This window comes from Populus trichocarpa, chromosome 2, assembly GCF_000002775.5.
Source record: "Populus trichocarpa isolate Nisqually-1 chromosome 2, P.trichocarpa_v4.1, whole genome shotgun sequence".
NCBI lineage: Eukaryota > Viridiplantae > Streptophyta > Magnoliopsida > Malpighiales > Salicaceae > Populus > Populus trichocarpa.
In genome coordinates, this window is record NC_037286.2 from 18,192,142 (window position 1) to 18,201,234 (window position 9,093).

Sequence of the window (9,093 nt, forward strand, 5' to 3'; positions counted from 1 at the left end):
TTCATTTCTCCAATCCTGGTGCATTTTCATATCACTCTATGACTTCAATATAGATAGGTCCTCGTCAATTTCATAATACAAGAAGTTTCAAATTCTTTAACATGTGGGTTGATCATCTTGGGTTTTCGGATCTTCTTTATAATAATTGGACAGCAAATATCTCTAGATCACGTATGTATATCCTTTTGTCGAAGGATAAAGCTTTTGAAGAGGCCTCTAAAGGAACTCAATAAGAGTCACTTCAGTCACATTTCTGAGAGAGTTATTAGAGCTGAAGATGAACTGAATTGTCACCAAACCATTATGCAGAATGAAAGAAATAATTCTCAGCTCCTGATGCAGGATAAACAGCTTAGGCTCAAGCTCATTAATCTCAAATCAGCTGAAAAGATGTTTTTTGGTCAGAAGCTCAAAACTACTTTCTATAAGGAAGGTGATAAGGGTACTAGGTTCTTCCATTCCTTGATGAGTAAAAAACACAGGAGGAATCACATCCCAGCTATTCAACGTCCAGATGGTGTGCTTACAAATTCTTTGGATGAAGTGGGTGTAGTTTTTGTGAGATACTACCAAGAGCTGCTTAGGACTTCCAGGCATACTATCCCGATTGAAGCTATGGTGGCTCACAATGGTCCTTGCCTTCATGACAGTACCCATGATCTCCTCCTTGCCCTAGTGTCTAATGTTGTTGTTAAAAAAACACTCTTCAGTATTGGCAATGAAAAGGCTTATGGCCCTGACGACCACTCTTTTCTTTTCTTCAAGAGGTCTTGGAATGTTGTTAGGAATGACTTTTGTGCTGCTATTAAAGATTTCTTTGTCTCGGGGGAACTTTTAAAGTAAGTTAATCACTCAATCATAGCTTTAGTGCCTAAATCTTCCAATGTTACTTCAGCTGTAGATTCCAGGTCTATCTCCTGCTGTAATATCATATATAAAGTCATTTCCAAGCTCTTGGTAGGTTGTCTAGCTAATGTGCTCTAGTATATCATTAACCCTGCTCAGAATGCCTTCCTTGGAGGAAGAAATATGGTTGACAACATAAATCTTCTACAGGAGCTCCTCCGGCATGATGGTAGAAAACGAGCCTCTCCTAGATGCCTCATCAAGATTGACTTCAAGAAAGCTTTTGATTCTGTTCAGTGGCCTTTCATTAGGCATCTGCTTCTGCTGCTAGGCTTCCCAGCTCGGTTTGTTCACTTAATCATGAATTGTGTTGAGACTTCATCCTATTCAATGGCTGTTAATAGTAACTTATTTGGTTTCTTTAAAGGCAAATATGGTGTAAGGCAAAGTGATCCCTTATCACCTTACCTATTCATTGTGTGATGCGATCCAACCATCAAAGGATCCATTGGAGGTTCCAGTTGGTCCAGTTACTAGGCTTAGGGCTAAGAAGTTCAAAGAAGCTTTCAATGGACTTCTTCAAGATACATGGGCTAAGGTGGACTTCAAGAGGTTTTGTAATAATAAAGAGCAAGCCTTGATTAATCTGATTCATGTTCAAGTGGGGCTTGTTGGTGGAACCAGGACCATTACACAAGGATTGGGAGAAGAAGACTAGATTCGGACAGTTTGACCTTTCGTTACTCTTTTAGTCATAACTGGAGTTACAGATCGAATTTTGATGTGATTCTAGTTGGTCTGGAAACTAGACTTCCATACCTTTCCAAAGGTATATGGCACGCCTTCTAATTTATTAAGACGAGATAGAACCATCCATTTTAAGTTGTGCCTTATTGCTGTCAGACAGAATGCGGAAACAACGAACTTGTCTTATTTAATTAGTTGGGCTATCAAACTTTAATTATTTTGAGAGGAGACAATTTGTTTGGGTTTTAGACTTGTTTATTTTGATTACTTTGGGCTAGTTTTAGCTTGGGTTGATTATTATTTAAATTGAGTTTATGTGAGACCCATTAGGGAAACTAGGGTTTTGGCTTGGAGTATAAATACTCTTTAGGAATAATTTTAGGGCAGACTTTTGATAATATTTTCAGCATTGTAGCTGACTTTTGGTTGCTCAATCTTGGTTCTTGATTGAACTTTCAACTCTTCAAAGAATTGACCATTCTTTGTTGTGAATTTATACTTCTTTTGCTCGTCTCCAAGTGTAGGCGTTGTGATCGAGTTGGTTTATAGTCTTGTTGCCTTGGAGCAAGTCTTCCATTGTGATAAGCTCATTCAAGTCTCAACAAACTTGGGTTAGATTGATCTTGGGGTCGCGAATACCATTAAATTCCGCTAGGGTTTGCATCAGTTGGTATCAGAGCTGATCTAATCACAGGTTATATCCTTTAATTTGAGTCTTTATTGTTTCTTGTTTGATTCTTGATAGATTTGGCCACATATATATATAAAAAAAAAAAAAATAGGGATCTTACTTTTTATTGCTTTGTTGAACACTTAATCATAAGTTAGTGTTCTTTTTTTTTTATGCTTCCTTAATCAAAATCGGCATACACACCTAAGTTCTTGATTTTGTTTTGTTCTTGCTAATATATATATATATATATATATATATATATATATATATATATATATATATAAAAGGAGGCTTGATCTTGAAATCTTGATTGTTGCCGCAAAAAAAAAAAAAAAACAAATTTTTTTTGTTTTGGCCGAATCTGTTAGTGGTCTTGTTTGTGTTTCTTGAAAATTTGGGTAGTTTAGTTGATTTTCTTGAGTTTCTGGAATTTTTTTGAATTAAATCCTTAGTTCTTGATAATTCGTAATTGTTTAGCTCTTTTTTGATTTTTTTCCGTGTCTTCAAATTGTCATATTATTCATACAAATTTGCATTGCTATTTGTGAATTTGTCATCGAGTTTCGTTTTGTTAGTTTCGTAATTTTTTGCTTCTAGAGTCTATATCAAAGTTATAAATTCACCGTATAGTTGGTTGTTTTTTTTTTTCCTGAATTGTTGCTAAGTGATTTCAAGAACTAAAGAAAAGCAATTTGAGTGGAAAAAGGCATAGGGAGCATATTCGAGTGAAAAGCCTATAAATTTGTGTGAAACACGAGTGTGTGAGGTGTTATTTTTATTGCTAACGATTTTCGTGCAGGTTTAAAAAAAAAATAATGTCTTCTAATAGTGTGCCACAGAAGAACGGTGAAATCCAAGAAGATGGGCTTTCGAGAATACAACAACAGATGTAATTTATGTTTGGTGAGCTGATGACTAGGATTGAAAAATTAGAGACTAGGTCCGATGAAGGGCGTAGTAAAAGGGGTAGAGAAGTTAGGAAAGAGGAGAGTGTTGCTGGAAACTCTGCAGATGAAGTCGAGGATGATCTTAACTGTGGTGGTGGGTTCCGTACACATAGGGGAGAGAGGTATGAGAATCTGTCAAGGAGGGGACATATTCGACCACATAGGGATTTTGAGCACAGAGGGGATTTTGATGATTTGGGAGATATAGACCGAAATTTGGGTAGTATTAAGTTAAAAATCCCAGCTTTTAAGGGAAAAACTAATCCGGAAGCTTATTTAGATTGGGAAAAAAAAAGGTAGAGATGATTTTTGACATTCATAGGTACTCTGAAGAAAAGAAGGTTAAGTTAGCTGTAGTGGAGTTTACTGACTATGCCATGGTTTGGTGGGAGAGATTGGTGGTAGAAAGAAGAAGGAATAGAGAAAGACCAGTTAGTACATGGGAGGAGTTAAAGACAATAATGAAGAAGAGGTATGTTCCTAAACATTATTATTGGGAGTTGTTTAATCGTTTACAAATGATTACACAGGGTAATAAGAGTATGGAGGAGTATCAGAAAGAATTAGAGGTGGCCATGATTAGAGCTAATGTTAATGAAGATGAGGAAGTTACGATGTCTAGGTTTTTGAATGGCTTGAATAGAGACATAGCTAATGTTGTGGAGTTGCAATCATATGTTGATTTGGAGGAGTTAGTACACTTAGCCATTAAGGTTGAATGACAGTTGAAAAGGAAGGGTAATACACGATCTGGAGCTTATACGGGGTCTTCTTCGGGTTGGAAGATGAATTATAGAAGAGAGGGTGGTGCGTCATCGAAGCCTTTGGTGACTTCTAAAGTTGCCGAACCTAACTCCATGAAGAAGCAGGTTTCGACCAATGATAAAAAACTTAAGGGAGAAGTTCAACCGAAGCGTAATCGTGATATAAAGTGTTTCAAGTGTCAAGGATTGGGACACTATGCATCAAAATATGCAAATCGTCGAGTTATGATTCTAAGGGATGATGGAGAGATTGTGTCCACTAGTGAGGAGTCTGATTGTGATGACATGCCCCCACTTGAGGATGCTAGTGATTTAGAGTATGCTGTTGGTGATAAAGTTTTGGTGATTAGAAGGTCACTTAGTGTTCAGACTAAGGAGGATGATGTGGAGCAACAAAAGGAGAACATCTTCCATACTAGATGCCTAATCAACGATAAGGTATGTAGTATGATCATTGATAATGGTAGTTGTACTAATGTTGCTAGTGTTACTTTGGTTAGAAAGTTGGGATTGAATACCATAAAGCATGAGAGGCCTTATCAACTTCAATGGTTGAATGAATGTGGTGTTGTTAGGGTGAATAGATAGGTGATGATTTCTTTTTTAGTAGGCAAATATAAGGATGAAGTGTTATGTGATGTTGTGCCTATGTATGCTACTCATCTGTTACTAGGGCGACCTTGGCAATTTGATAGAAAAGCCAAGCACGATGGGTTTAAGAACAGGTATTCATTAGAAAAGGATGGAAGGATTTATACACTTGCCCCACTCTCACCAAAGCAAGTGTATGAAGATCAAATTCAATTGAAGAAGGGTTATGAGGAAGAGCAACATGTTTCGGCCAAAGTGGAGGAACAAAAAGATTTGGCTAAAATGGAAAAACAAGCTGAACAACATGGTGAGGATGTGAGGAAGAGAGAAAATAAAGTGAGCCATGAGTTGAAAACAAGAGGGAACAAAGTTTCGGCCCTTAGGACATTAGGGGAGGGTCATGGCCAAAAACAAAAGGATGAAAAGAAGGCCGAGAGTGGAGAGAAAATGAGTGGGTGAGAAAAGAAGAGTGTGTAGAAAAAGTGGGGAAACACCTTAATTTTTTTGCAAAATCTAATGATCTTAAACATGCCTATCTTTCTGACTTGCCTATGATTTTACTTGTGTATAAGGAGGCATTCTTTAACTCAGATGATTTAGATTCTTGTGTTCCTAGTGTTGTTAAAGTTCCTTTGCAGGAATTTGAGGATGTCTTTCCGAATGACATTCCTAGTGATTTGCCGCCAATTAGAGGTATTGAGCATCAAATTGACTTTGTTCCAGGAGCATCTATACCAAATAGGCCGGCTTATAGGAGCAATCCTGAAGAGACTAAGGAGCTTCAAAGGCAAGTGGGGGAGTTGATGTCGAAAGGATACATTCAAGAGAGCATGAGTCCTTGTGCAGTTCCCGTGCTTCTTGTTCCAAAAAAGGATAAAACTTGGCGAATGTGTGTGGATTGTCGAGCTATCAATAACATCACTGTAAAGTATCGACATCCCATTCCTAGATTAGATGATATGTTGGATGAATTACATGGTTCTAAATTGTTTTCGAAAATTGATTTGAAAAGTGGTTATCATCAAATTAGGATGAAAGAAGGGAATGAATGGAAAACTGCTTTTAAAACTAAATATGGTTTGTATGAGTGGTTGGTTATGCCTTTTGGACTTACTAATGCACCTAGTACTTTTATGAGATTGATGAATCATGTGTTGCGTGCTTTTATTAGTAAGTTTGTAATCATTTACTATGACGATATCTTAATTTATAGTAAGGAGATTGATGAGCATATAAGTCATTTGAGACAAGTTCTTGATGTGTTTAGAAAAGAGTCTTTATATGCTAATTTGAAAAAAGTGTGACTTTTGCATGGATAAGATTGTTTTTCTTGGATATGTGGTTAGTGCAAAAGGTATAGAAATGGATGAGGCTAAGGTTAAGGCTATTCAAGAATGGCCTACACCAAAATCCATAACAGATGTTAGGAGTTTTCATGGTTTGACTAGTTTTTATAGGAGATTTGTTAAAGATTTTAGTACGATAGCCTCTCTATTGACTGAAATTGTTAAGAAAGCCGTGGGTTTCAAGTGGGGAGAAGAACAAGAAAATGCTTTTAGCTTGTTAAAATCAAAGTTGATTTCGGCACCTTTACTATCTTTACCTGATTTTAATAAAGCTTTTGAGATTGAATGTGATGCTTCAGGAATAGGTATTGGAGCCGTTTTAATGCAAGAAAAACGGCCCATCGCTTATTTTAGTGAGAAACTCAATGGTGCAACTCTTAACTATCCCACTTATGATAAAGAGTTGTATGCAATCGTGCGGGCTTTGGAAACTTGGCAACATTATCTGTGGCCCCGAGAGTTTATCATACATACTAATCACCAATCGTTGAAACATTTGAAGGGTCAAGGTAAGTTAAGTAGGAGACATGCTAAGTGGGTTGAATTTATTGAAACTTTTTCATATGTGATTAAATACAAGCAAGGTCAGGAAAATGTGGTCGTCGATGCCTTGTCGCGAAGGTATGTTCTTCTTATACTCTTAATACTAAATTGCTAGGATTTGAGTATATTAAGGAATTGTATTTTAAGGAATTGTATCTTGATGATCATGATTTCGGTGCTATATATGACACATGCAAGGTTTTGGACATGGATAAATATTTTAGGCATGATGGATTTTTGTTTAAGGAAAATAAGTTATGTGTGCCTAATTGTTCTTTACGTGAATTACTTGTGAGGGAAGCACATGGGGGAGGTTTAATGGGGCATTTTGGAATTACTAAAACTTTGGAGGTTCTGCATGAGCATTTTTATTGGCCTAATATCAAAAGAGATGTGCAAATAATGTGTGATAGGTGCATAACATGTAGACAAGCTAAGTCTAGGGTAATGCCTCATGGACTATACACACCTTTGCCTATTCTTAAGGAACCTTGGGTTGATATTTCTATGGATTTCATTTTGGGTCTACCTAGGTCTAGGAAAGGGAGAGATTCTATATTTGTTGTTGTGGATAAATTTTCTAAGATGACACATTTCATTGCTTGCCATAAAACTGATGATACAATAAATATAGCTGACCTATTCTTTAGAAAGGTCATTCGGCTACATGGTCTTCCTAAGAGCATTGTATCCGATCGAGACGTTAAGTTTTTGAGTTACTTTTGGAAGGTTTTGTGGGGTAAGTTAGGAACTAAACTTTTATATTCTACTACTTGTCATCCATAAACAGATGGCCAAACTGAAGTTGTTAACCGGACTTTGATTCAATTGTTAAGGGCTATCATTCAAAAGAATCTTAAAAATTGGGAAGATTGTTTGCCATTAATTGAATTTACATATAATCGTAGTGTGCATTCTACTACTGATTATTCCCTATTTGAGATTGTTTATGGTTTTAACCCTTTGACACCATTAGATTTGATTCCTTTGCCTGTTGATGAAATGGTTAGTCTTGATGGTAATCAAAAAGCACAGATGGTGAAAGATCTCCATGCAAAAATTCGGCAACAAATAGAAAAGAAGAATGAACAATATGCAAACAAAGCCAATAAGGGGCTAAAATTAGTGAGATTTGAACCAGGTGATTGGGTTTGGGTGCATATGAGGAAGGAAAGGTTTTCTGAACAAAGAAGATCAAAGTTGATGCCTCGAGGAGATGGTCCTTATCAGATCATAGAAAGGATTAATGATAATGCCTACAAAGTGGATCTACCAGGTGAGTATGGTGCTAGTGCTACATTCAATGTTTCTGATCTTTCTTCGTTTGATGTAGGTGATGATTCGAGGTCGAATCCTTTTGAGGAGCGAGGGGATGATGCGATCCAACCATCAAATGATCCATTGGAAGTTCCAGTTGGTACAGTTACTAGACTTAGGGCTAAGAAGTTCAAAGAAGCTTTCAATGGACTTCTTCAAGATACATGGGCTAAGGTAGACTTCAAGAGGATTTGTAATAATAAAGAGCAAGTCTTGATTAATCTAATTCATGTTCAAGAGGGGCTTGTTGGTGGAACCAGGACCATTACACAAGGATTGGGAGAAGAAGACTAGATTCAGACAGTTTGACCTTTTGTTACTCTTTTAGTCATAACTGGAGTTACAGATCGAATTTTGATGTGATTCTAGTTGGGCTGGAAACTAGACTTCCATACCTTTCCAACGGTATATGACATGCCTTCTAATTCATTAAGACGAGAGAGAACCATCCATTTTAAGTTGTGCCTTGCTGCTGTCAAACAGAATGCGGAAACAACGAACTTGTCTTATTTAATTAGTTGGGCTATCAAACTTTAATTAGTTTGAGAGGAGACAATTTGTTTGGGTTTTAGACTTGTTTATTTTGATTAGTTTGGACTAGTTTTAGCTTGGGTTGATTATTATTTAAATTGGGTTTATGTGAGACCCATTAGGGAAACTAGAGTTTTGGCTTGGAGTATAAATACTCTTTAGGAATAATTTTAGGGCTGACTTTTGATAATATTTTCAGCATTGTAGCCGACTTTTGGTTGCTCAATCTTGGTTCTTGATTGAACTTTCAACTCTTCAAAGAATTGACCATTCTTTGTTGTGAATTTATACTTCTTTTGCTCGTCTCCAGGTGTAGGTGTTGTGATCGAGTTAGTTTATAGTCTTGTTGCCTTGGAGCAAGTCTTCCATTGTGATAAGCTCATTCAAATCTCAACAAATTTGGGTTAGATTGATCTTGGGGTCGCGAATACCATTAAATTCCGCTAGGGTTCGCATCATTGTGTGTATAATATATTTCTCTCGGATGCTTCACGTGGCCTCTCAAAAGGCTGATTTGCACTTCCATCCAAAGTGTAGCTCCCTTGGTATAAGCCACTTAGCTTTTGCAGATGATATCATTCTGCTATATCGATGTGATTTACCCTCAGTGAATATCTTATTTCAGCAGCTTCTGGTTTTTGGAAGGATGTTAGGGTTGGCTATCAATGCTAATAAATCTTCAATTGTTTTTGGTGGAGTTGGAGAGGCTGCCAAACATGATATCCTGTAGCATACAGGTTTTTTTTAAGGCAGTTTTCCTTTCAAGTATCTTGGGGTGCCATTAAGTC

The 9,093-nt window shown here is 36.9% G+C and overlaps 1 pseudogene; it reads left to right on the top strand.

Moving 5' to 3' along the window:
- Positions 1-303: 303 nt before the first annotated feature.
- LOC18110336 (uncharacterized) lies at positions 304-7,723 on the top strand (annotated as a pseudogene).
- The last annotated feature ends 1,370 nt before the right edge of the window (positions 7,724-9,093 follow it).